Below are 26,646 nucleotides of genomic sequence, written 5' to 3'. Positions count from 1 at the left end.
GCAATACACTTTGAGTGTTGAAAAAGGCTTCTGGTTTGGAAAGATTGAGCTTAATAATGTTTGTACAGATTTGAGGAAACTGGACACCATTGTTGCTGTCTTTTGGTTGGCCACTCACTTATACAGTGAGTGATGAAACAGTAGAACAGAATAAACAAAAAATCGAAATACTTTCTATTTGATTGTAGCAAAAATTTTTCTGTGGGCAGGGTGTTTCTAAAACAAAACCCAAAGACATGGACTATTACTATCTTATAGTACTGATTTAGATGCTTAGAACCCTTATTCCCACGAGCTTGTATTTTGAAGCGTATGTATACAGTGAACTGATCTGCCTCTACAGTCTGCATGCTTGGTAAATGGGTAAGTATGTTGCCTCTAGTCAAATGCAATTTCCTATGCATCAGGAATACCTAGACACTGATTTGATGCAGAGTGCTGGTACTGTGTTTTCAACAAACTGAGACAAATTCTGTGGGGAAAGGTATTATGTTCTTAGGCTTACACTGTTGAGAAACAGGACATGATTTTGGGGAACACTGGCCTCTTAAGATTTTCTAGTACCTGGAAGCCATCTGTTTGCGTGTGTGGAGCATTACTTCTCTTTTGAAAACTTGGCCCTTATTTATATTTTATATCTAGTAGTACTACTTTCTGTTAAAGTCATCTGACACATACATTCAGTAAAATAGAAAACTATGGGCTATTGATTGTAGCTCAGCAGTTAATAGCATTCTAAAACTAAGACGTTTGGAAAAGGTGAGACCAGATCCTTACTGGGTAGAGTGAAGTAAGTCTTTTGAACTTGTGCATCATTTTAGGAACTAGTTGGATATATGAAGGCTGTACTAATATATTGGTACACTTTAAATATTTGTAACTACCCAAGAACCATTGCTACAGTATTCCTAGAAAAGAGAGGATCAGTTTCCCCAAATCTGTTGCTATCCTGGGATTGTAATCACTGTTTTGACTGATGTCAGTTGAGAACAAGTGATAAACTCTTTATACTTGCTCTGTTTTGATACTTGTATCATAAATGCTTGTTAAGGATAATATTGATAATAGCCAATGGAGAAGATGCTTTTTAATCTATATGTTGAATAATTTTAAGCATTTGTTTCATGTGGCCGTCATGAGGGTTAACACTATTTGTATTTTTCTTTGGGTCTTGAAAGAGGAATGGGACTATTGTTGTGGGCTTTTAAACCATTTGGGTATTTACTTTGTATTAACATCTATTTCTTCTAGTCTTGCACTTGCTTGTTATAAGTTTCTTTTGAGGATTCTGAAATGCAATGGTTGTGAAATGACTGTTGCTGCTTTTCTTCTTTGGGAGCAAAAAAGATAATGGAATCACTTTTTAAACAGCACTTCTTCCTTTTTAAAATCTTAACCGTGGGTCTTATCGTTCTCTTGCTAGATACTTTAGTTAGAAGACAAGCTAGTGATGCACTAAAGTAGAAATTCTGTGTGTTGATTGCACAAACAACAATATTTCAGAATATTACATAGAGATAATACCAATAAAAAGCTAATGCAAAATTTTGTGGTTGATAGATGTAAAACTACTTTTTTTCCCCTGCAATGTGCATATTAGTTCTACTTCCCTTTCCCCACAGTACTATAAAAAAGATTTGGCACTAAAAGCTAGTAATAGCCCTCTAGTAAATTAAACAAACAAACAAAAGAAGAATCTACTGGTTACACAGAACAAACTAGATAAAACCTATAAGTCACTGAAGTCTTTAGCATACCATACCAACTTATATTATAAAAATGTAGAAACCTTTTTTTATATGCTGTAATATTTTTACACCCACCCACCTGTCAAAATTATTTCCTATCTAAAAATCCCTTTTTGTGAGTTTGTGGCATACCTGGAGTTTGCACGGTTTCTATCAGATTGTAGAAACTACCTAAACTGTTTTTGTAAATCCTTAAACTTTCCAGATCCTGAGAGGATGAAGCTTCCTTGTTGCCCTTTACCAGGGTTTGGTCCAAGTCCTTAACGGACTGTGTGTCTTTGGGAGCCAGTGCCTGGAGACTGGCCATCAGCTTTCCGCCTGGTGGGTAGGCACTGAATCTCTGCAGTCACGTAGAAGCCAGCTTAAAAGGAACCCAGAGAGGTTGCTCCTATTAAAGGGGAATAGGCAGTGGACTGTAAGGTGAGGCTTTGTATGCCAGAAAGCTGGAAAGGAGGTGTTGCTGAAGATGAAGAGAAGATGAGAACGATGGAGTGTTCTTAAGAGATGCACTAGGAAGTGATCTGGGGACCATGCTTTTTCAAAACATGAAAAATTTAGCGTTTCTTTTTCCCTGAGGTTTTGAGTTGATCTGGAATGAATTTTCACCTTTGAGCACTGAAACTGTTGCTCCTTGTCTTTATGCTGTTGTAGTATGCGCTACTGCTGCCCATATTAAAGGCTAGCATGTGAAGCAGAGCCCTTTGGAGAATTGATCTTTTCTTATTTCTGGATGCCAGGCAGAAGCAGGTCATTGTGGGATTTGTGCTGTAGACTTCAAGGTCTTCGTGCATAAGTATATTAAAGGTTTGTTAGGCTTTGACTTAGCTTGGTTCAATTGGTATTTTTTCAAAAAAAGCAATCTGAGAATTAACTCTCTCAAATAGTATTAATTAAGGTAATGATAGGAAAGGAAGTGGCTAGCTAGAAAGGGAGAGCTTTTTTTGAAGACAATGACCCAAACTTTGGGAATCTCATTGAGGATATTTTATAGTCCTAGACTAAAGGTTTTGATCCTGTTTTCTTTATTCATGGATAATGTGTTGAACTGTGTTTTCTTTAGGACCAAAGGTTTGTTTGTACGTTTTTTGTTTTAGCTCCCGTAACAGAATTCACTGTTACCTCTGTGTTAGGAGATGGCTTTTGAAGAAGGTTGTTGCTTGTCAGTTTATCTACCACAGGGCACAGAGGTGAGCTGCAGCTGTAGTACTCTCAAAGTGATGATAATTACATTTCTGTTGGAACTGTGGAAGTCCTGTGTGGTGTTTACCTAGACTGTTTCTTGCATGGCATAAAGCTGAGGAGAAACGAGATTTATTTCTGTCTGGCCAATTCTCTACTTTCCTTATTTAATTTAAAAAAGGATGGTACCCTCACCTCAAAGTGGTTGTGGATTTTCAGTCTTCGAAGTTCCATATCCTGGATACATTGTTACTTTCCATAGGTGACACAGTGTTCATTAAATTAATGAAAGCATTGGTTTTATGTCTAAGGTGTATTTTAATATACCTAAAGATACAGCAACATCTGTGAGAACAGCACGTGATAGGGTAATAGGACAAGTAAAAGGAGAAGTGAGTTTGTGTTGAGCACTACTGTATTTTTATACACGATTAGTAACAGTATGAAGTAGATTCCCTTAGTGTAAACAAGGTAAGTTTTCATATACGGAATAGAGCATTACATTCTTAGGCTTTGATACTTTTATAGATTTTCTATTGAAGTGTGCAAATTGAAAATGAATTACTGATATTTAAAATAAACTATTTGATCTCAATACACTTCTTAAATTTTTTTTCAGAGGTTATCCCAGTTTCTTAGGGGTAAGAGCATATTTTATTTTTGGCTGAAACCAATCATGAAAACCTCAAACAGATATACTTGCTTACTTATTGGCTGAGTGAATGGGGAATTTAATTTTTTCTGTCCTGAATAGTGGCGTCTACAGCATTAGTACCATAGTAATCTGATACATGCTTTAAAGTAGTTTCAGCTTTGTTCATCTTCCAAGTTTCTCTGTTTAATTTGAAACATTTCTGACGGTTCTGTTTTCCATGTTTCAGGTGTATTATGGTTTTAACTGAGGCAGGAACATTATCGTGGTGGCAGAAGGCAGGCTGTTTGAAGATTGTAATAGTGTTTCTTCCCAAGTTGCATGGCTTTAAGCACCTTTCAACTTTTATGGCAGATCAGTCACAAGTACTTGTAGAAAATTACTTTCTTTGTATGGTGGACTAAAAATGGCAACCTTGTTACAAGTGTAAATTTACAAATTACTCTTAAGTAATGCTTTGGTGGAGAAAATGGTAGATGTCAGTATTTAGTCCCTGCTACAGCTTTGAGTTTTTGAATGTACTGGGTGTTAAACAGCCAGAGCTCTTAATGTTTTTGAGTTTGTCTTCCCACTGATGTCCTGCAGTCCTAACTTTCTGGAAAATATGTTCCACATTTTTCTCTTATTTTTAGTTTCTTTAATGAAATCCAGTGTTTCTTTTCAAGGTTACAGAAATTGGAAGGAGATTTGTTTGTAGAAGTACTTTGCTATCAAATGCTCCTTTTCAATAAATAAAAAACCCTAGGGTTTGATGCCCAATGTTTGCAAGTAGGGCAGGCAACACTGGCTTTTGTGGAAGAATTTGAGAGCTCGCCTACATGCCATCGCCTGGTCTTCCAGTCCTGCAGAGGAACGTGTGAGCTGCCTGCAGTGACACGATACTGAGGGAGTGCAGGCAGCTGGGGGGGAGCTCCTGCTTTGCTTCTCTGCCTGGAAGTGCTCTGACAATGCAGCAGAGAAGCTGTAGCTGCCTTTTAGGGGCAGGATGGGGAGTTTGGTAACTGATAATCCGTGAAATGTCGTTCTTTGTGACAAGAGCGAAAGAACCATGGATCTATGTAAACATCCCCCACAGTCTTATAGAAGTGATTGGTGTGACCAATGTGAATTGGTTCCTAAAAAGCTTTAAATGCTTTTACTCCAGTTTTAAGTCTGGTATAACTGGAAATATTCAGTAGACTCCCTGGTTCTGACTCCTTTTTAGGGTTTTAGGTAACTTCTAAATCAATTTGCTATCAATTAAATCTTGGATAGATGTGAACCATCTGAGCTGAGTGTAGTTTATTCTTGTTTGAGATAAACACTAATCAAAACAGAGTTTGACAATATTTGTACTGATTTTTGCTCAGCATTTAAAATCAAGTTGACTTAGCTTTATTTTTTATCATCATGAGAGCTGTTGGGAACTCGCAGTAATACTGCCAGTGTTTTGATTTGCCTGTAAAAATCAAAGTGGTGATAACAAAGTTACTTAACTGAATAAGATACATCCTCTGTTCTGACTTCATTTTTTGACTTTCTATAAAAATGTGTGTATTTTCTGTATAAAGATGCTAATCATTCTGTAGTTTTTATGTACTTGAGGTACAAGACATTTTTTTCCCCATGTTCTATAAGAAGAAATCATACCTGCTGGTTGCTGCTTCTGGAAGCTGACTGCTACAGAGATAAGGCATATGATGATATCAATTAGCTGCACTCCACTGCACTAGCACTTCAGTGACCAATGTATGAGTTGCATCTCATCCCTTCAGCGTGTATGTTCTGTGCATTGGGGATCATAGTGGCTGTTTATGTAGCTGTAGCTCAGCTGTATCACTTCTAATATCTGAAGCCAGTTTTTAATCTTTATAGTGTTTCAAAATTCACCTTGAAATTATGTAAACGTAGCTGTCTTACAAAATTTTATTGTCTTCAGCATAGTTTGGTTCAATTTTTTGAAAATGCTTTGTTTTTCATTTGTATTACTAAAAGTAGTTGCCACCTGTTAAAAAAGAAAAAAAATCAGGGTTCCTCATTTACAAAGACAAATGTTTCACTGTTAAGCTACCAAAGTTTAAAAATACTTTGCACATACTAATATTGTTCTTGTTACACAATTAAGATGTATTTCTGTATGGTATTGAGTAGATAATAGTTCTTATTGAGATTTTTTTCTTCTTTCTTATTTGTTGTTAGAGTAACTAAGTTAATGTTTAATAAAATATTTGGAGCAGCTAACAGTTCAACTCAACTTTCAATTAGCTTTTAGTGACTTTTCCATATTAAAACCAGAAATTGTGAAAGCTTTCAAATTAAAGTGGCAGTTGTGGCCATGTGAAACAATTTATTGTATTAACCTAATGCTTTGGGGTTTGGTTGGTTGTTTGTGAGTTTTTGTTTTGTTTTTTTGGGGGGTTGTTTTTTTTTTTTTCATGGTAAAATAGTGTGAAGTGTTTTGATTCTGGGTAAGACTTTGCGTAGGAGATTCTTTTGATCAGAGTTGTGAAAATGGCATTCTTCTACCCCTTTTAGCAAAATCGTCACCAAGATTGAAATAATTTCTATTAGCAAGACTTTTTTTGCATTGTATGTTGTAATTTCAGAATATTGGGTGTCAAAAAAAGCCAAACCCCTGGAGTTAATTAGTCTTAGGCCATGCGTTATCTTTGAATTTTACCTCTCATCATTCAGACACTGAGCCCACCACCTTGAAGGGAAAGGGAGGCTAATAAAAATATTCCCAGAGATGCATACGAATTTGTTTATCATTAGTTTTTCTTCATGTGAAAACAAAATGCTTTTGTTGCAGTAGAGGAGGATTTTTTCAGAGGCTGCTTACCTTTATTTTACTTCAGACCTTTTGTTTGTGTAGATGGTGTGAGCAGCAGCAGTGGAGTGCTGGGTTTCTTGATAGGAGAAAAAGCGAGCAGTGTTGTACCTGCAAGCAGAAACAGATGCACATGTAACAACCACTAGCTGAATCTAATCAGGCCTTTGCAACTCTCTTCGTACTGTACCACGTTCTGTGTTGTAATGAACAAGGCTGGGGAAAGTGCCTTCTGAAAACAGATGAAGTTAAGTTCTAAAGCAAACAACAGTGTTGTATAGAGGAAGTCTGTATGCATGCAAATCTTCCCTCCCCTTTAAAATGTGAAGCAGCCAGAAGGAAGTACATTTGAATAAAGCTTTTTTGTTGTTGTTGCTGTTGTCTTTTGGGCACAGAAGCCAGTTTGAGGCAAAAAAAAACAACCCACAAAATGCCCAATAAAAAAGGGATGGGAATAGGCAGTGAATCATAGAAGACAGATTTTCAAGTAGTACTGGTTCAGCAAAAGATTTGTGGCAGGGAAAGGCATGCAGTTGTCATTAGTGTCATGTACTAGCTTTAAGCTATCTTGGAGAGCTAGTGCTGTCGGATTTTTCTTTCTGGGTCCAAGGATAGATGCACAGCAGTCTTTTTGCTCAGAAAAAGCGTTGGTAGAGAGAAGTGTTCATACAGACATCATCTGAAAGAGGCTTCTTGAGAAATAGCCACGTAGGACTGGAGTAAGCGTTTGCATAGCATCCAGCAGCAGGGACAGTGGATGCAAGTGAGATTGGGAGTACGTTAGGGGTGAGACCAGGCATCCCATTGTGTGGTACAATGGCTATTGTCTTTCTCATGTGCCTACTCGTCAATATAATGGTATGGGAAGAGGCCCTAGGATGAAGGCTGCAAAGCAGTTGTCTCTTGATGTAGGCTACTTTGTAGAAGCATCTGAAGAGCAGAAAAGAACCTCGGGTGTGTTTTGGGTAGAAGTACATTATTGGCTAAAATGTTGGTAGTGGAATTAAAGGACCAGGATGGGATTCTTGTGAATCTTCCAATGTGCAGCTTCAACTAGTGCTACCATTAAACCTGCAAGAGGGAGACATTTTGTATTCCCACAGCCTATTCAATAGATCAGTGCCAAGGCAGGATCAACTAGCTTAATTTAGCCAGCTGTGGAAAAATCTTAACTGATCAGATTTTTCACTTAGGCAGAAAAGATTAATATGGGAAGGACAGCAACCTCCTAAGCTAAACTACTGCAGAAGAATTTTGCAAGACCTGTCGTTGTTCTTACTTGAGTGTGTTAGTGTCTCTGAGATCTAGGAAGTCACATTGTAAAATCACCCTCATCTCCTGTTCTATTGCTGGTGTTTCTTTCCTTTTGGTGTGCATATATGAATAAAACCTGTGGGTTTGTATCTCGAAACTGTTTGTAGTATGCTGTTTGCAGCTTTGTCTCCCACAGAGGAGTGAATTTGTTTTTCGGGGCACGTGGGTGCAGATTTTGGAAAAAGTGCTGGAAAATTGTCAGCACTCCAGTGAGTTACTTTTGTCTTTATTAAACAGTAAATTACAGCGCCAGGCTGAGTGAAAGTGGTACCTGGGCTTTAATCCATATTCCTCTAAGGCCAGGTAACTACAGTTTAAAGTACAAATAAACTCCGCTCAGGGTCTAAATAGGCTTTATTCTTAAATATGTCACAAATAATTGTTATTCTGAGAGCTGAATAAGCCTCCCCAAATATATGAGTATTAGGAGCAAAAATTTATACATTGCAGAGTGGTATTATTTTAATCCCTGATAATTAAATAAATGTCTCTGAAGGATATACTTTACTTCTTCAGAAAGAGTAAGATGAGAGCTGTGAATGTTCAAACATTTTTGTTCCTAATCAAAAACTTCAAAGGTTGTTTTACATTGAGATTGCCTCTTGATGTCACAAGTTGAATTTTGATTGTACTGTACCTAGGAGGTTCCTTTTCAGTCTCAAATATTGTCAAGTCTGTAATTCTAGGTAATTACTTATGCTCATTGAGAAGAAAAACTATTGTTCTTGCATTCTTCTCTAGCCTTTATTGTAGGTTTATAATGCTAGAATTGTAAGTCTCATGCTAATTGAAGTTACAATGGATTTTGGAGCCCACTTTGTCATTCATCTTTAGCCTAATATCTTATGCCTCTCTATGTCCAATTTCTTATCAGAACAGATGAAAACATAAAAATTTATTGTCTAAAGGCCACCATCTAATGCCATTCTATTTATAGATGGAACTTGTTAAGTTTCCTCAGCAGGGACTTAAAGCTATGACCTCGTAGGCCAGAAACAGGAGAGCTACCTACTGAGCTACAAGGGCAATCTCTCAATTCTAAAGAATACATAGAAAATTTCTAATATACTGTACTGTGAGTCATAAAGTACTTGACCAGTAAATCCCCCCTCCCCTGAGAATAAAGGCCAGGCAGGTTATCTTTACTGAGTCATTGCGATTATTTGACCTACAACTACTTTTATTATAGTTCTGTGTGTTACATGGCAATGTATAATTGCTATTTGGGCAATACAGATGAGACTTAAGTTTTTCTCTCTAATACTTTACAGAAATTATCAATACGTGATAGTGGTAGAGGGTGTTCAGGTAACTATTTTTGAAACATTTACCTGTTTGAGTGGGTGTCTTTAATAATGGTGTAGGGTATCTTGGCTTAAAAAAAGTGACAGTATAATACTTTATAAGTAATTTCTTCTTCATTGTGCCATGGACTTCCTTGAAAACTTGAGGGGAAAAATACTGCAGTTGGTTATTATTGGTCTAGTTGTAATATGAAATGTGAAAACCTGTTTTCCTCTGGTTGAGAGGAAGGCCACCTCAGAAAAGGTAAAGTCAACAATTCTTTGCAAGAATTGGGGAACAGAAAAAGATAAGTGGCTGACTGTTTGTCAGCATCACTTTAACTAGCTGTAGTGATTGCATCAGAAAGGTGAGTGGTCTGTAGACTGAGAATATTATAGCTTCCCTTTCAGAAAGTTGCTTTCTCTAAAGTTCATTGCTCAGAAGAGACAGGCAGTTAGTTGTGGGTCTTTCTGTTGTTGTTGATTGGTTGTTCTTTATTTAATACAGTATTTTAATGAAAACTTTGAAACAGGCTCTTAGAAGCACTTCTCTGTTTCCTGATTTGTATGTGGATAGCCATGCCCCCTAACACAGCTGAAGGTTTAGACCTGCAATGGGTTTGGAAACGGCAGTAGCAGTTAACTGCTGGTGCCCAGGGGCCCTTCAGCACTGTCCCTCATTGCTCCAGGCTTGATTATGGCAAGCGCGTGAGTGTGTCAGTATTAAATGAGCTGTTTTAATTATTGCTGAGTCTGATGTAATATGAGGTGACTTCATTTTAAAATAGACATGGAGCACTCTCAGAAGTGATTGTGGTGCGTCATTTGTGGGAGTGGTGGTCCCCAGGTGAGGGGAACCAATGCTTCAGCTCCTGCTAGAAGTACAACTAGTTTAGCTTTTAATGCCTTGAGGAAAGAGACCAACTTAGTCTGAAGATTTTTCTCTTCCTCTGTTTAAATAGGAACTAAAGGCTAAGAATTTTAAATAAAAATTCTGAAATGACAGTAATCTAGTTGAAGAAGGGATAAAATATATTTGAAGCACTTGTGAAGAGCAGCAGTGGTGAGCAGTGCGAGTGCTCTTTCATGTTGGCTTATCTTATTAAAAAGAACTTTGCCATGTCATGGGCTTGTGTTCTATTCATATTCCTAAAACAAATGTGCACGCATCATTAGACATACATTCATTGTATTTACATTTATAGTAAGCTTCATGCTTGCAAGTTATTTTGAATGCACTTTATGCTCCGATAGGTCTTCTGGCCCTCGAAATGTATGAATTAAATTCTCCCTAATCATTTGGATTTCTTGTATTGGTATTTCCGTGATGTACATGTGTGATACTGCTGTGTACTGAACAGTGGAGTAAATACTGCAAATGAAGATCAGAAGGAAGCTGGCTCTGGGTTTCTTATTCTGGCTATAGGTTACTTATCCTAGACAAATTAAACAAGGCTCCTAGCTTAATTAAGGTGTATAATTCTAAGACTTAATTAAAATATTCATTTTTTTGTGTGTCAAGCAAATCTGTCTGAGATCATTGGGGTATCAGTTTAGAATATGTTCTTTTTCTTTGCCTGTAGTCCTACAAGTGCTTAAAAGTCACTAGTGGCAGTTACTGCGTGTTAAAAAGCTACAGAGGGTATCTACCTGTATCAAAGGAATGACTCTGAGTCACACCCAAACAAAAACTCTGTTCGGTAATCCAATTCAAATGCAACCTTTTTCGGTTTATGAGACTGTTTAATAAACTGACAGAAAACCCTTTGGTTCAGTTTTCAGAATTGCTATTTATTGGAGCAGTCCTGGTTTGCACAATGACCAAAATGCTACTTCTAGAAGAATAGGCGTCTGTTCCTTCGGAAGTCATACTTTGTACTTAATTTGTACACTGCCTAAATAAATAATGTCTTTTGGCAGCCGAAGCAGCTCCATACTCCCAACACCTTTCCTCATCTCTATGCTGCCACTTTCTCCTGTGCTGTTGGAACCGATTGTAGAATCATGTGGTAAAAGGGCTCTTGGTTTTTAAAAATAACCATATTCTTCTTGCTGAGTTATTTTAAAAAATAGGTCATTTCTCTAATCAGACTTAATGTGTAATCCAGCAAACACTTGTGCTGTTCTAACTGAGGGAGAATTAAGCTGATACGGTAAGTTGAAAAATTTTTGCAAAAAGGCAGCCATAGGAAATATGTGATGCAAATTGCATAATTTAGTGTGGTTTGTTTTTTTTTTTTTTTCTTCCAAGGCTGCAAGGCTCAGGAGTGTTTTCTTTCAGACCTTGTATGTTGTCCAGTGAAGTCTGAGGAAAACTGACTTTTTGATTACTGTTACGTATGCTGGAGATATTAGTGAGGTGCAGGGTTTGGATGCAGATGTGCCTTTATGCTGTTGTAATGATAAAATCTTGATGTGAAAATCTGCTGACTTCTTTTGGTGATCCTTCAACATAGTTGGTATTTTTCCAGTATACTTTCCAAAACTTCTCTTCCATCCTAATGAAGCCCAGCTTCACATTGTCTAAAGATAAAGTTTTACTTCTCTGCTTGGGTTTACAGGTAATCATTTATTAATCAGTTATGAACAGCATATCAGCAGAAATTCTGATTTTTTTGTTTGTTTGTTTGATTTTTTGGTTTTCTTTTACTGTGTGGAAATTGTCACTTTTGCATTTGCTACTCTCAGGTTTCTCCCACCTATTTTTTTTAGTGTAATTCAGGATATATTTTTATGTTGAAATCTTACACGGAAGAACAAGATTAGCATTAGGCTGGATTTAAGTGCTGGATGTTTGTCAGCAGTAGTTGCTAGAGATGCTTTGAAAGCTGTTGTTTTAATATTGATGCCAGGGGGTCTCTAGCCTCAAATGACATCCTGAAACCTCAGTGTCTGGAGGCAATTAACAAAATGCATTAGTTATCAACCCAATCATTTGTTCTTGCAGAATACCTAAAAAATGCTACTTTCAGTTCTTATTTTGAATTTTGCAGTTAAAGTGAGGCTTCATCTGTTGTTAGATACAACAGCAACAAGATTCTTCAGAACCTCGGTGTTTATCCTTAGATATGGAATTGATTTTCTGAGTATTCAAGCATTACATAGTGAATTTTTTTTCCGTTAGTTTAAAAGGCTTTCTTTATAAAATCAAACAATACCCCTTCTTCCATCCTTCTGTCTACCTTCTTCCTTCTCTCCCTGCCTCCACCCCATCATGCAGGCTTTTCTCCCAATAAAGATGATGGCAGATAAGCTTCTGTGCCTCAAGCTCACTTCACTGGTTAAACTTTCAAAATATTTTTGAGCATAGGTTTGCATTTCAGTACTTACCGAGATAGCTGTTACTGAGATAACAGTTCCTTGAGGCTTATTGAATATTTTTATGCATCAAGTTTTGGTAATTTGATGTGAAAATTGATGTCTCAAAACTAAATAGCAGTAGGAATGGGAAGTCAAATGTGTGAGAGTTGGAAGAAGGGGGAGATGTATAGCTGCAAGAATGTAGGCTACCTGAGAGGGATTGCTTGCTTTCAGAGAAAATCTAGAAAGAAGCAGAGGGAATCTAAAAGATAGGCAGTCTGAGACTCTGGATTGAGCTGCTCTGCATTGATCTGAAGTGTCATAAAGCAGAAAGATTAATCCAGCGAACATCACAGTGGAAATTGTGTGTGTGTCTACATATATATTTGTGTATGTAGTGTGAAAGATAAAAATACTGATGTGTCATATTTTTTAATTGTTAGGGGTGGTATCATAAAATTGCCATGCAGAGGAAAAAGTCTAATATCTTGGTATGTGCATTTAATCTATCCAAAACAGCAAACGCTAAAATGTTTTAATCATAAGCAGATGGTTATTTCATAGTTTAATTACAAGGCAGAATATAAAGATTGTTTTGGTATGCTTACTGCATTTTTGCCTTCTCAACTTCCAGGGTTTTTTTTAATGTAACTAAATCAGCCAGTACTACTCTAAGTTCCTTTTTTTTTTTTTTTTTTTTTCTTTCCCTTTTAAAATTTTAATCTGAATTATCTGTGTTTATGATGTCTTTCATTTTGCCTGGAAGTCTTTTGCACTTAAATACAAGTGTGAAGTATTATCTTGCATTCTTAGTAGTGCAGAGTTTTAATTATTTTTTTGTAACTTTGTGTGCTTAAAGAAAACAAAACTGTTCATTGGACTGTGCAGTATTTACAAAGAAAATGTGTTTCTGTAATGCCACTCTTGGCCTAAAACTACATCAAGCAGCAACTGAAACACATCATTCTTTCAGTTGGTTTGAAGACCCAAAAGTAAAAATTTCCTTCCAGCTGTGCTACAATATTCAGCTGTTGAGATGGATATGAAAAACACAGCCAGCAAGAAAATATAAAATTTCTTTTCTTAAACCGACTTAATTTATATATCACAAGGTACTGTTTAAATATTGAGTGCTTTGTGCAATTACAGAACTTTGAGTGCAGGCACAGCTCAAGTCAGTGGGATCCGGAACCTTACCTTAGTTTCTGCTTTAATCAAAATAATGGATGATTTTCCCTGAGCCATAGTTGATCTTTGTAGTTAGTATGCTGAGCTTTTATTTGTAGAGATTGTTTAGTCATTATGGTAAAACACATAAAAATTTTGATAATGAAGAGTTAAAAAGCTCTCAGTGTTTTCTTTTTATAAGCCACCTGTTGCCTTAGATGTGTAAGTATATAAATTCGAACAAAGTGCTCATCACTTGTCAGCCATCAGTGGCAGCATAAAAATTACTTGTGGTGCTTGCTTTGCAAGAAGTTCTTTTGTGTTTGTGACATCAGCTTTGTTTTATACAATTAAAGTATTACACGCTAGAATAATCTAAATTGCAACCACTAAATGGTGATGTAGTTCTTTTTTCATAGAGCTGAATTTGTTTACTGGTTGTATACAGCTATTGACTACTGTTTAACATGACATGTCCCTTTTGCCTTGAACAGTCTTTGGAAAAGGTGTTTTTTTGTGTCCTGTTCTTGTCTCCCACCCCCTCCATTCCTCCTCCCTTCTCCATTATGGAAGGCTTTTCTCGTATTTTTTTTTAACAAGTAGATATAAATACATGTCAGGCTTCAGTATTTTTTTTTTTTAAACTAGAAAATTAATGGCACATGATGATATTGCAACAGAGAAAAAAGCCTTGCAGTAAAGTGATCTGGACTGCAGGAGATGTTTTGTTCCATATGAACACATTTTGACATGAATGGAGTAGTTTTAGTTTGCACGGTTTAAAAGAAAACCCAAAAGCAAACCCTGGTTTTGATAACACATACAGGGTTTTCTGATTCTGACCCTAATGTAGTAATGACTGTACAGATATCTACTGAATGGCTTTCTCTGTTGGAAATTCCTAATCTGTGATGTTCTGTTCCTGTTATTGCTGTATTTTTATTTTATTTTCATGTCTTTCCACTTCAAAGTGAATGGAGAGAATTTGCATGTGACTGTTATGATTTCTTTAAGTTGTTTTCCTTGTGTTAAAACAGATACTCAGTGCTATAGAAATTCATGGGAAGTACTGACGTGTCCTCTTCAAATTCTGTAGTCTTCAGTAAAGGATGATTTTTGTGGAAAGTGCAATAAATCATGTAAAATTATACTAATTTTTGTATGTTGGTTGTGTTAAGTATGTAATAGGCCTGCCTTGTTCCACATAACCTAATTAAAGGAATAATATCTCTTTAAAACTTCCATATACTTAAAATTGTGTGAGCCAGAGTTCCTATTTGAAGGAACTAGGCAATAACAAAGCTACATCATTACTGATTTTTATATTAAATTACTTTATTTTTGTAGGGAATACATGGCAACTGTGTAATTCTGTAGTAATTTGCATGAGGAATTACTGGCTCTACTCAATCTGTGATAAAATCTCTGTGGCTGCATATCAGTCCTGGAGCATTAAAGGCTGCCTTTAGTGGTCACCCCTCCTCCTCGGTCCAGAACCGAGACAGCAGCATATAAGTTCCTATTCTTTCACATAATGTTGATCTAGTAAAATTACCCTTCTGAGGAATACTGCAAATTAGGGACCGCTTGCCCTAGCAACTCCATTTTTTTCTCAAACCTCCTCCCCCTTGTGCTGATGGTGAAGTGAAATAAATCCAACTCCGTTTGCTCATGTGTTCCAAACACTTTGTATGGCCCTGGTGGAGCAAGGAGTCTGTTCATAGTGGTCACAACTGGCACAAAAATTGCTGAAGCTTGATACTGAATTTCTTAAAGCCAGATATCACGATGCTGACAGATTTCTTGCTTTACTAGTTAAAGCTCTTACAAAGGAGGGGGAAAAATATTCAGTGGTATTTCATGTAATCCCCCAGTCTACCAATAAAAATAAAGTTAAAAGTAGCTTACAGTTAAATAATGATTACAGCACTGTTCCAACAATAATCCTGTAGTGGTGGGATATGAAAAGGATATAAATGCAAGCTAAAGACCATGTAGAACACTATTTAAAAATGCAGCTGTACTTACATAGTAACCTTTCCAATACAGTGGCTTTGATAAGAATTTGATTATTTTAATGCTTGCATTTCAGTTATGTTTAAACTGATAAACCATTAACAACAATCACTTTAACAAGATAATATTTTTTATTTTATTATTCCAACGTCATTCTAAGATGCTAACTGGTAAATTGCTGATTCTTGCTCTCATTCTTTCACATGTTTTCCTGTTGTTGTTTTTCTTGGAATGTAAGCAAGCAGGAAGAGAACGAAAGTGACTTTTTAAAGTATTTCTATATCCTTTCCAAGGGCACAATTCTTTTATTTAGTTATACTGTATTTGTGATTTAAATTCCATGAATTGCAGTCAAGTTCTGCTCAGTGTGAATAAAGATGGCTTGGTCTGAACCTAAACTAATCAGTATATATTTATAAAACACAAAAATAAGCACCCTCCCCTCTCCTGTATTGATTACATCTGCAGACTGACATTACTGTATCTGTGCCACGTAGAATGAATAATTTAGCGTATGAGTTAACTGATCATTTACAAATACACATTCTTCTTGTGTGGAAAGAGAGAGAATACTTCCTTGTAGTTGATTTGTCCCTTCATACCCCCCCTAGTAAGGGTGATACAAGCCTGTTGTCGGCGGCCCCGTGCTTGGTCCTCGCTGTTGCAGGCTGGACAGCTTGATTTCTGCTCTGTTGTCATGTGTCAGGCTGTATTCAGGAGAGGGAACGTGGGATTTCCAGGAAGGGTGATGCCAGGAGCCCGCAGGGGTGCCGGGTGCTACCTGCCTAGAAAGTGTGTTTGGGCTGCCCCAGGCGCCTGCCTGCCGACAGGTGGTTGCAGCCCCAGCCCGCCATCGTTCCCAGCTCGTGTGTCGCAGTCGCACAAGCAGTCCTTACTTCTTCATGTCCCTTCATCTGGTTCTCATAAGCAGCATCCAAATTCCCTCCCTGCTGGAGAGAGATGCTGCCTTTGTCAGCTAAAAACCTCAAGTTATGCTTTTCTCTCATCTTTCTCTTTATGGACTTTTTTTTTTTTTTTTTTTTTAGAATTCCTCTGCACGTGGTAGTAGTTGCCGGTTTGGGGTTTTTTGCCTCCCTACTTTTTGTTTTCTTGCTATGTAACAGCAGAATGACGTTGGTTAACAGTATTTTGTACGTCAGTGGTGCTATTTACTAGAATGTTGTTAATTTATTGTACTAGAGCAGTGAAAATATAAGAAACACTAATTTGTTTGCAGTCTCAGAGAACTAATAGCTTCTTGACTAGAAAGATATCTTTGGGACCACTGCAGCTATAGAAAAATTGTTCTAAATTAAAGTGTTAAATTTGGCGGAATTTGATAGGTTAAGCCCCAGTTTAACGTACAGATATTTCAGATCTCACCTATAAAACCAGTGTGAAGTTTTTTTTTTTTTTTTTTCCCCCTGTGTTTTAAACTTTGTCTTGGAGAACAAATAGCTGTTCTTTGTTTCAGAACAAGCATAATTTTGCAGAAGTGTGTTATTTTTATATTATACAAGCACTGCATAGAAATATTTCCACATAACAGGAATGAAAAATTCAGGATGTTTAAGAGACTTTTGGAAATCTTTGGTAAAGGAAAAGATTACTCATATAATGCAGTTTGAATGCATAAATCAGTCTCATATGTATGGTATGCCACCAGTTTTAATGTCTTGATGGAGTGACTAGATGGGTAAGCTGGGTTTGGGCATGGCAGTGTGGGGGAGGAAGGCAGATGGAGCCACATCCGAGAGCAAGAGCAAGGCAACGTCTTCCCGTGGAATGCAAACAGGCTCTAATGGCCTCTCTTAGGAGGAGGGGATATTGTAATATTATCAGCAATGTTGTGTTGAAAATTGAAAGCCAGTAACTGAAAGCACATTGTAAAGAAACAGATGATTTTAATGACTTGGAGAACATTTTTAAGGTTAGTAATCAGTAAACCACAAGGAAAATTAAATTGTGATCAGAGTTCTGATTTTTCATCGAAATCGAGAGCCTAGTCAAAGGTAATCCATCTTCTGTTCACTTAACTTGTTTCTTCTTAGCTATACTGCCTATCAATTCATTTAAAGGAAAAGATTTCATATACATGTACTATTAGATACATGATGGAGCAGAAACTTAACAGCTTTATAGCTTTTTGGAAGGTGCTCTTTTCTGCAATAACATCTCAAAAAACTTCAGAAAATTATTTCATAGAAACAAATAGTTTGAAAAATCAGCATGGAGTAAACACTGGCTTGCTGATCTTAAAATGCAGCCTCTTTTCATACCACTGCAGCATCTATGCTTTCTTCAAATTATTTTTTTTTTTTTTTTAGCAGAACAGTCTCTTGTTGATTTGTGGTGTGTTTCTAACCACTTTGAAGTTTCTGCATGATATTTTCATAAGCTCTGAACATCGGGGTTTTCCTGACAAATGAAAGGGAAAGAATCTTAGATGGGTAACATTTTTTTTGTGTGTTATGTGATATGGAATTTTTCATCCCCGATCCAATTTAGGTTAGAACATTTCATTATGTAAAAAGGTATGTATAGTATTCTTTGTCTGGGTTGTTACAAAAGGGGAAAAATTGAACAGTGAACTGTGTGTTCATAACAAACTGGTTTGAAATTGTAAGGTTACTGAAAAATAGGTTGTAACACTTAAGAGATCTTATTTTTCTGTCAAGATTCTCCTCTTTCAACTAGCAGGGGATGTGAAGTTTGCTTGGACAATTCTTCTGGCCGCTGGCTTGCTTCTGTCAGCCTTCTTTCCCATGGGCAAATGGTGAGCAGGCTGCAAGTTGAGTGAAACTTCATGAAGTGATGGTGCTTGACTTGCTGTTCTGGGGAGCCATCTATAGCAACAGTGTTAGAGGTGTTTATGTAAATGCTTAAATATTCTATATGCCTTTTCCATGCCCTTTGAAAGTTTGGGGTTGTTTTTTGTCATCTATCTTTCATCTAATGTGGAAAAGTCTAAATATTGTGTTTCAGCATCTACTGAGTCTACTAGTTATAGAAACTCTAAAATAATTCCGTATATTTTTATAAAAATGATAGCCTCTTCAGGATAGACAAGGTCCAAGACAAGTGCTACATGATAGCTTTTGGGGAAGAAATTGCAAGGAACCTTGCAGCAATAATTGGATGAAGATTTTTTTCTTTATAGATTTAGGTGCTGATGAACAAGGACTTTCTTAAGGTACTGCAAAAATTGCCAGAAGCACGATGGCTAGTATCTTCCTTTTTTTTCTGGAGAGTTTTGTTGAAAGCCAGAGTGTTCTGAGATGGAGGGAATATTCATTCTGTCTAAGAATGATTTTTAGGCTTAGTTTATCAGGAAAATAAGACCGCTACCAAACCAGACCTTGAACAAAAGAAGTTGCGTGTTGGAATTAGCAACTGACATAGCCTTTTTCAGAGGCCCTTCTGACTGCCTGTCAGTTTGACAGTTTATATCACAACCTATTAAAAAAGTTGTGGTAGCAGTAATGTTTAAAAAGGCAGGACAGTGGTCATGTGAAGGTTGATAACATTAGTATTGATTATGTTGCATTCTGAAATGTCTGGATTTCAAATACTTTTTTTTGATCAGAGAGGGGATATTTGAAGATACATGTTTCCTCATGCAAAAAGGTGATCTCTGGTGGCCTGCTTGACATTTTTTGTTGCATGATAAAAATGTTCATACTGACATGCATATGTAGAGAACTGTGGATATTTGAGAATTTGAGTGTACCTTTATATAAGCACTTCTTTTGGATTTCAAAATGTAAAGCCCCCTGCAAAGGTGTACATACTGTTGCCAGTTTATAGGAAACAAAGGCAATGCCATGGAGACAGGCAGTCTGCTGTCCATTTGGTGATGGCTATGTTTTTGTTTGTTCACTGTCCTGTGCCTATATGTGAGCACAGAATTAATTGTGGTTGTGTGCCGAATTTTATGGAAGGCCTGATCTTGTTTACTACTAAACAACAGCTAATTTAGAGCTGTAATCCGTGTGTTTTTATGTCTAGTAATCACGAAATTGTGGGGAAAGCTAATATACCTTCATATGCACCGTGTTTGGCAAAGAATGTGACACAATAATTCCTGATGTTAAAAAATTATGTTAAATAATGAAGGATTATAATAAGAGATAAGCATATATAGAAGCTGGTGAATAATGGTGGGGAAAAAATATCAGAAGGTATTTTCATATGAAAGTGTTGGTCTCCAAAGAGACTACTTGTTAGGGCTCTGTGTACACACAGTTTTACCTAGCAAGTGTTTTTTAGGTGTTACTGTTAATATAGTCAAATATAAAATATGATATAATAAATAGAAGCTGGGTTTTAAAATAGCATGTAAAGATAAAATATTGCCACTGTTTTAAAGGGGTAATTTAATTGCAGAAAACAATTAGCTAACAAAGTACATTGCTGAATTGATGTTGTAAACCAGTGCATTTAGAAGAACACAGCGTCTGTCTTGGCAGCTGTCCCCTAACTCCGGGCCAGGTTGCCATCATCACAGCTCGAGTTGTTCTTTGCTGCTTGTCCCTAGCTGCAGTTCAGGCGGTGTGGTGATGGCAAAATACATCTTACTGCCATCAAAATAGTGGAACTGTATTAGTTCTTTAACTCTGCCTGAGTAAGGATAATACAGGGGTTGGGTGTGTTTGCAAGTGCTGAGCCATCCTGAGGGGTGCAACAATTTGTATGAATGGTGCTTGCCCTACATGAACCACGTGGTGAAAGGGTAGTCCCTAAACTGTTTACCTAACTGTGCATGACTTGCATTGACATTTTTGTTTCATAAAGTACTGTAATTCCAATTTCCTAAGTTGAAGTTTTTGATGTTTTAAACAAAAAGATTTATAACAAACTGTACCTCATACTACAGTACTTTATAACATCTTTGTCTTTTTCTATCATTAAGAAGAGTGTTTCTGTAATGTTAATTAGCTAGTAACTGCTGTTTTCAGTGTGCTTTAATTACCGTATGTTGCTTGATTATATGTTATGAAATAAACTTAAGGTTATTCTAGATTGTTAAACGGTAAGCTAATATATAACTCCTGTGCTTAAGATGAGGTTTTTCAGATACAGTGGTGGGGATATTTGGAGGAGGAAAAGCTAAAAAAGCAGTCTCATTCTTAGTATGTGAAGACACTTTTAAGAATTGCCTCCTAGGTTTTAAAATTACTATTTACGAGAAATATCTGGTAAAATACCATGAAAATACTTTGAATCATAACTGTGCGTAATCATAGAATAGATTGTGAACATGTAACTCTCAGATGATTTGTGTATGTGTTACTAATAGGTATCCTTTGCTGACAGTCTAATTGTACAATGCAAGATACTTATCATTGACTATCACTTAAGAATTAAAAAAAAATATGCTCCTGTTCAAATTACATTTAGTAATAGCTACATTACTGGTAGATAAATTACATGTATATAGTTCTGTCTGCGCATGTAAGTAAGTATTGCCACAGTGACAGTTGTACTTTCTAATTAGCAAGATGCTTAAATAACTAGGTGATCATGGGCAGTTTTATATTCAATTCCAGATAGAACAATGCTAAATCACATGTTGTGCTTAATGGTTATGTTATGTTTGGTCAGCAGACAAATTAAGCTAAGCTGTATAGAAGTTTCTGATAACAAATACACTTGATTACCTTCCGTATTAAAATAAAAAAGGTGAAAATTTTTTTTTGAGAAAAATTTTTGAGTATTGTAAAATGTATCCCTTAACCTCTTCGTCTCCTTTACGAAGATATTTGCAGTAGTTTTTATACTGGCTATTGAAGTAACTGATCTAAGACTGTAAACCACTAAGAATTTTAATATTGTTTATGTATAATTGCCTTAATCTCTGATCTTTGTAGGAGAGTGCTTTAAATACTCAAGAGGTTTTATCCATGGCGTTTATTTCTCAGACTGCAAGAATAAAATCCGTATTTGTTTCAGTTGACTGTACATAGAAATAAACAGTTTAGATTTTTAGTTGATGCATAACTTTTTCATTTGCTTTACTATATCTTAAATTCTAGCTTCATCCCTAGTTAAATTTTGTGGTTATGTTCACACATTTCCCCTCAGATCTTCAGGAAGTTCAGTGTAAGCAGTTATATAGCTCTGATCATGAGCTATCTTTGCAAGTTATGCAAAATATATTAAGATAAATCCTTTGTTGTACCAGTTTAATACCCCAAAGATTTTTGTCATAATTTCTTTTACAGAATGTTTTCAAAATTACTTTGCCAAAAATATTAACTCTCAGTAAACCACCAATCAAAAATCATACTCAAGATCTTTTAGTTTTGTGGGCTTTTTAAATAAGTTTTTCTTTTTATAGAGTTTTTCTTTGAAGTAGAATAAGAGTGTGGCTCAACAATGTCTATCCCTAGGAGGATAGGTCAGCTGGGGGGTTGGTTTGTTGTTTTTTCCCAGTGGCCTAATAAAATGTGGCATTTTAAGTGCTGTAGAGAGGGTCTCAATTGTGGCCACTCTGAGTTAACTGCCTGCTTAGGGACACTGAAGGCGAATTTATTCATTCAAAGAAAATAAAACAATTAAGTGTTCCTGCCCCTACAATTGTTATAAAATGTAACATACTTGTTAATTTCCCTTATTTCACTTTTCATAGTGGACACTGAAAATAGTGGGACTTTGGTACAGGTGGATACTTCTGTTGTTTCTTTTAAGTTTGATACATTTTAAGCAGTTGTTTTAAATATCAAAGTTTCACTGTCAAATCACTAAATGGTAATATTTTTTCTTTTACTAAACTTACTGCTGATCCTGTTAAATACTATTGGTGGCATTTTTGTATAGAAAGTGAGTCTTCTGGATTCTGTAGTCATCAGATAACTCATGTTTATCTAATTAGTGTTTATTCACCACTGCATTTTGATACTTTGTACCTTGATGAAAATGTAGTAACAAGAGTAAAGTATTTCTAGAGTTAACCTTACAGAGTTATTTGGGGTGGGGAAGACTGTTTTGGGGGGTTTTTTGGTGTTTGGGTTTTTTTTTTTTTTTTATTTTTGGAGGGGTGGGAATTTGACCCACAGTTATTAATATAGTAAGGAGTGTATAACTTAGATTTAAATACATTTGAATTTAACTCATATTTAAGGTTGATAAAAAATATGAATGAATCAACCTGGGCTTTCGATGAAAGGTTTTAAAATTGAAAGCTTTTGTGCCCCTGAATGGAATATTTCAGTGGCTGACTGAAACATTTGAGTAGAATGTTTCTTTAACTCTAAACGGAGGGAATTGAGTTGGGAATCAGGAACAGAGGGGGAAACCACCCCCTTCCCCCCCACCCCCCCCAACTGATTATGATTGTCATGAAACTGAACTTTACTTAGAGATTTTAACCAATGTTATGTTTTCATAATTTAATTGGTATTTATTTTCTCAGACATAACTGATTTGGCTTTCTTAGAAGATGCCTATAACAAACTGGATCCATCAATAAGTAATTCATTTACAGCATTATTGTACTCAATCATGAGAAGATTAATTGCAGTTTGCTTCCATCATTTTTCTTGACAGCTGTTGAAAATAATGTGGTAGAATTGGATTTAAACTGACTTTTAGGAAGCAGATATTTGTTCAGAAGCAGTCGGGGAGTGCAAAGATCCATGCCAATATTCAGAATTCATATTTCCCTTGAATGGAAGGTTGTGATAAAATGGTACATGGTGTGTTTTCATTGCCTGTTGAAAGACTTTCATGCAGTTAAAATAAGCATTTTGATGGTGGTTGAATTAAGAGTTTTTGTCAGTCTCTTCTCATCATGGATGATTAGACTAAAACGTCTGCTTGTCTTGACTTGAGATCACCACAGCTTCAGATAACATGCTTTGTGATTGAAGGTCGAAATATTTTGAATTCTAATAGGCTGCCAGATGAATTGCTTGAAATAGACTGTAAAATTTCAAGGCTTCCTTTTCCATCTGCTGTGAAAAGAACCATTGGGAATGGTTGAGCTTGATGATCATAGAATTACGGGATGGTGATTCTAAAACCCTCAAAGGGAAGTTGCTATGGAGATCTAGTTCCAAACTGTGAAATGATTCACCTCTGAAAGGCTTCAGGGTCTGAGAAGCTGAACACATCATTGTTCAGGTGGTCATTGGTTAGGAAATTGCTGGTGCCTGTGTAATCAGCACTCCTGTGGTAGTTAACGATCTAAAAAGGTTTGTTCTGAATGATGTGGGACAACAGCAATGTGCATAAGATGGCTTCTCTCAATCATAGTTTGCTCAGCCTGGTGCTTGTAAAAATACAGTGAGCTAAATGGCAGAGAAATGAACTGCTTCATTGAGGAAGTCTTTTAAAAACAAAATTCTTTTCTGTGATGGATTTGACATCTAAAGTAAAAGGAGAAGAACCGTTTCAGCCTAAAAAGCTGTGGTTAGATGTTGCAAAAGTATCCCATTTATATATTTATTTTTCAAGGAGCAGAATGGTGGGGCTGTGTGTTTGTATTTGCTCACAGGCTAAAGGAGTAGTACTGTTGGAAATGAAGATTTCTACCAAGCCACACCTCAGGAACTTAATGAAGTAGCCTTGATATGCTCATATTGCTGCCCCTGTCCCCCCCCCCCCCCCCCCCGCCCCCCTTCTCCTGCCCCTTTCCCAATTTTTGGGCCTACCAGACACTGTCCCAAGTTAATCAAAACATATGTTTTCTTTCTTGGTTTCTAACTTATTTGCATGTTTTCAGGATTTGGAAAGGGTATAAGCAGAAAATGTTTGTATGCCTGCATAAAGCAATGCATTTTGTCAACTATTGCTAAAATTTGCCAACAGATTCTTAAATTACTTGGAAACTTCAACATATGCACAAGTATTTAATGTACTTTTTCAAGGAAGGCAGAAGGCATTTGCTCAGTGTACAAGTAGTTACTGTCTATAGCTGTATGTACCTAATTCAGCATAGAACATTTTCTTGACCATGTCAAATTCATATCAAGAAGTTTGTGTTATTTCTTGCCTGTCTGTTCAGTATCATCCTTGTCACAATCGCTTAACACAATCTGTTAATGAGAGTTAGTAAAGAAGACTCCAGTGGCTACTAGATGGTGCCAGATAGTTACAGAACACAACTGATATCTTCCATGATGTAGTTGCCATTGAATTAAAATCTTACTAGAAAGAAAAGCGAATCCCTGAGTCTTAGGGATCACTTTACTGAAATTGAAATCATGTACAGAATAATGAGTTGCTTCCCATGTAACTGGTCAGCCAATCTATAGCAGGTAATATGTTTAGTTTTGTGTTGGGACGCTGTTCTGAGTTTTATAAGGAAGGGGAAGGAATTAACATCAAAAGTAAGATTAGTATTGAATTTTATCTGGTTAACTGTTACATTAAGATTTGAGCATTGAACGGGAAATATTGCAAGCCCTCTTTATCACATCTAGCATCTCAAATAAGATGCAAATTATGTATTACCTTTTTGTTTCCAATATTTCTGGTGCTGTTCTAGAAAGGTAATTTAGTATTTCTTGTGATTCTGAGCCTGTAATGTGTGGTCCTAAGAACTGTGACATCACCTCTAATTTGTTGAAAATAATTGATTCTGAAAAATCATATGCGAAGAACAAACTGACTCTTAACCAGCTAATGATTTAATTTTTAAAATTAACAGGATTTGTATTAACAGAAACCAATAGGCAGCACTCTTATAAAATTTGAATTGATTTGCAAGGAATAAATCTGGATGAACTGTAGTGCTACTTGTGCATTAAGTTTATGTATTTGGTTATGAATGTAGTCCAGAATGTCCAGAGGGAAGGTTGTATGAGCACATTTTTATAAGGTAAGTTTACTGAGAAGCTTTCTGATTTTGTTTTTAAAGATACTTTACTCACTTAGCAACACAGCACTTCATTAGAAACTTATGCAGGGCATATGCATGCATAACAGCACTGATAAACGTTTTTTGCTTACTTAAGTCTTTGGCAACTCTCATTTGTGTTACACATTGGCTAGTCTTTCCTCAGGTATGTTTACTCCTCCTCACTTCCATTGTGCAATGAAATAGGTCCTCAAAGGAGAAACATTCAGATATGGAGAATAAGGTTCTTCGTTTTTAACAGATGATGAGCTGAGTTTACAACTCCTTAGAAATACCCTTCTTCTAAAAACTCAGTTACTTTTTTTGTAAACCATGACTGACCTGTAAACGTTTGTGTTTTTTTTTTTTTTTTCCACTCTGCTACATTCCATAATCCATTTTTTAAGGCACTGCAAGAAGTTTGACAGTTTTGTAGTACTCTTGTTTTATCATAACAGCAATGAAATTTTAAGTTTCAGAATACTGAGGAACTGCCTAGGTAACTAATCTCTTGTAGCTGAAAACTTGTCATTGCTGAGTTTTGTCTACATATTTAGATAGCTTAAGACATTGCTTTAGACATCTTTGAAAAGGAGGTGCTTTACTGAAATCCTTTTACATCCTTCATCGTGGATTCCAGGAGGGTGGTTTTACATTCTGTGCTGAACTGAACTGTTCATTCTCTGCATTATTTTACGAAGACTAGTAACCCTCCAAGTTCTTGAGGAATACGGAACAGAGAGTTGAGCTGCCTCTGCACAGGAGCCAAGATGGGCTCAGCAGAGTTTAATGACTTGGACTTTGTGGCAGCATTAGGTATCCAAAGTGATTCAGTAGGAGTAGTGTCACGGTAACAGCTACGCAGTGCTATGCCAGACCCAGTAAGCATTTCAGGGCTCAAGTGAGTTTTTTTGATATTTCTGCAGCCTTGGCATACTCAGTCTGTGACCCAGATAAATTGTCCATGAATAATTAAAATATTTCCTGTATGTCTGGTCATTCAAGGCCAGATAGACCTGCTCTATAGGTTTCTACTGATGGCTTCTAGTTGTATTCATGATCTGTGTAAACATTTTGTCTTAAAATCACAGTTATTGTTAGCAATTATGTTTTGGTATAATGACTCTCAGAGATTTCAGTTAAGACTGACACCGTAGAGCTTGGCACTGAATATTCCTAAAGGAAAGACCTTGATGACTGACCTTCAAAAAGAAAGGGTAAAATGCACCATGGAGTTAGTGATGGTAGAAGTAATATGAATACACAGTTATAAATGTAGGCATATTTGTACTTTCCGAATGCTTTCTGCTTATGAACTATGTTTTGGTATGGTGTAG

At 36.4% G+C, this 26,646-nt stretch overlaps 1 protein-coding gene across 2 annotated transcripts in view; it reads left to right on the top strand.

Annotated features, from left to right (window-relative positions):
* OLA1 (Obg like ATPase 1) overlaps positions 1-26,646 on the top strand; it is a 103,703-nt gene that overhangs the window by 13,183 nt on the left and 63,874 nt on the right. The window lies entirely within an intron of this gene.

The sequence above is a fragment of the Tyto alba genome, unplaced genomic scaffold, assembly GCF_018691265.1.
Source record: "Tyto alba isolate M040663 unplaced genomic scaffold, T.alba_DEE_v4.0 Super-Scaffold_7, whole genome shotgun sequence".
In the NCBI taxonomy this organism is placed as follows: domain Eukaryota; kingdom Metazoa; phylum Chordata; class Aves; order Strigiformes; family Tytonidae; genus Tyto; species Tyto alba.
Note: the sequence above shows the minus strand (reverse complement) of the source record. Positions and strands in the feature narration are given on the sequence as shown.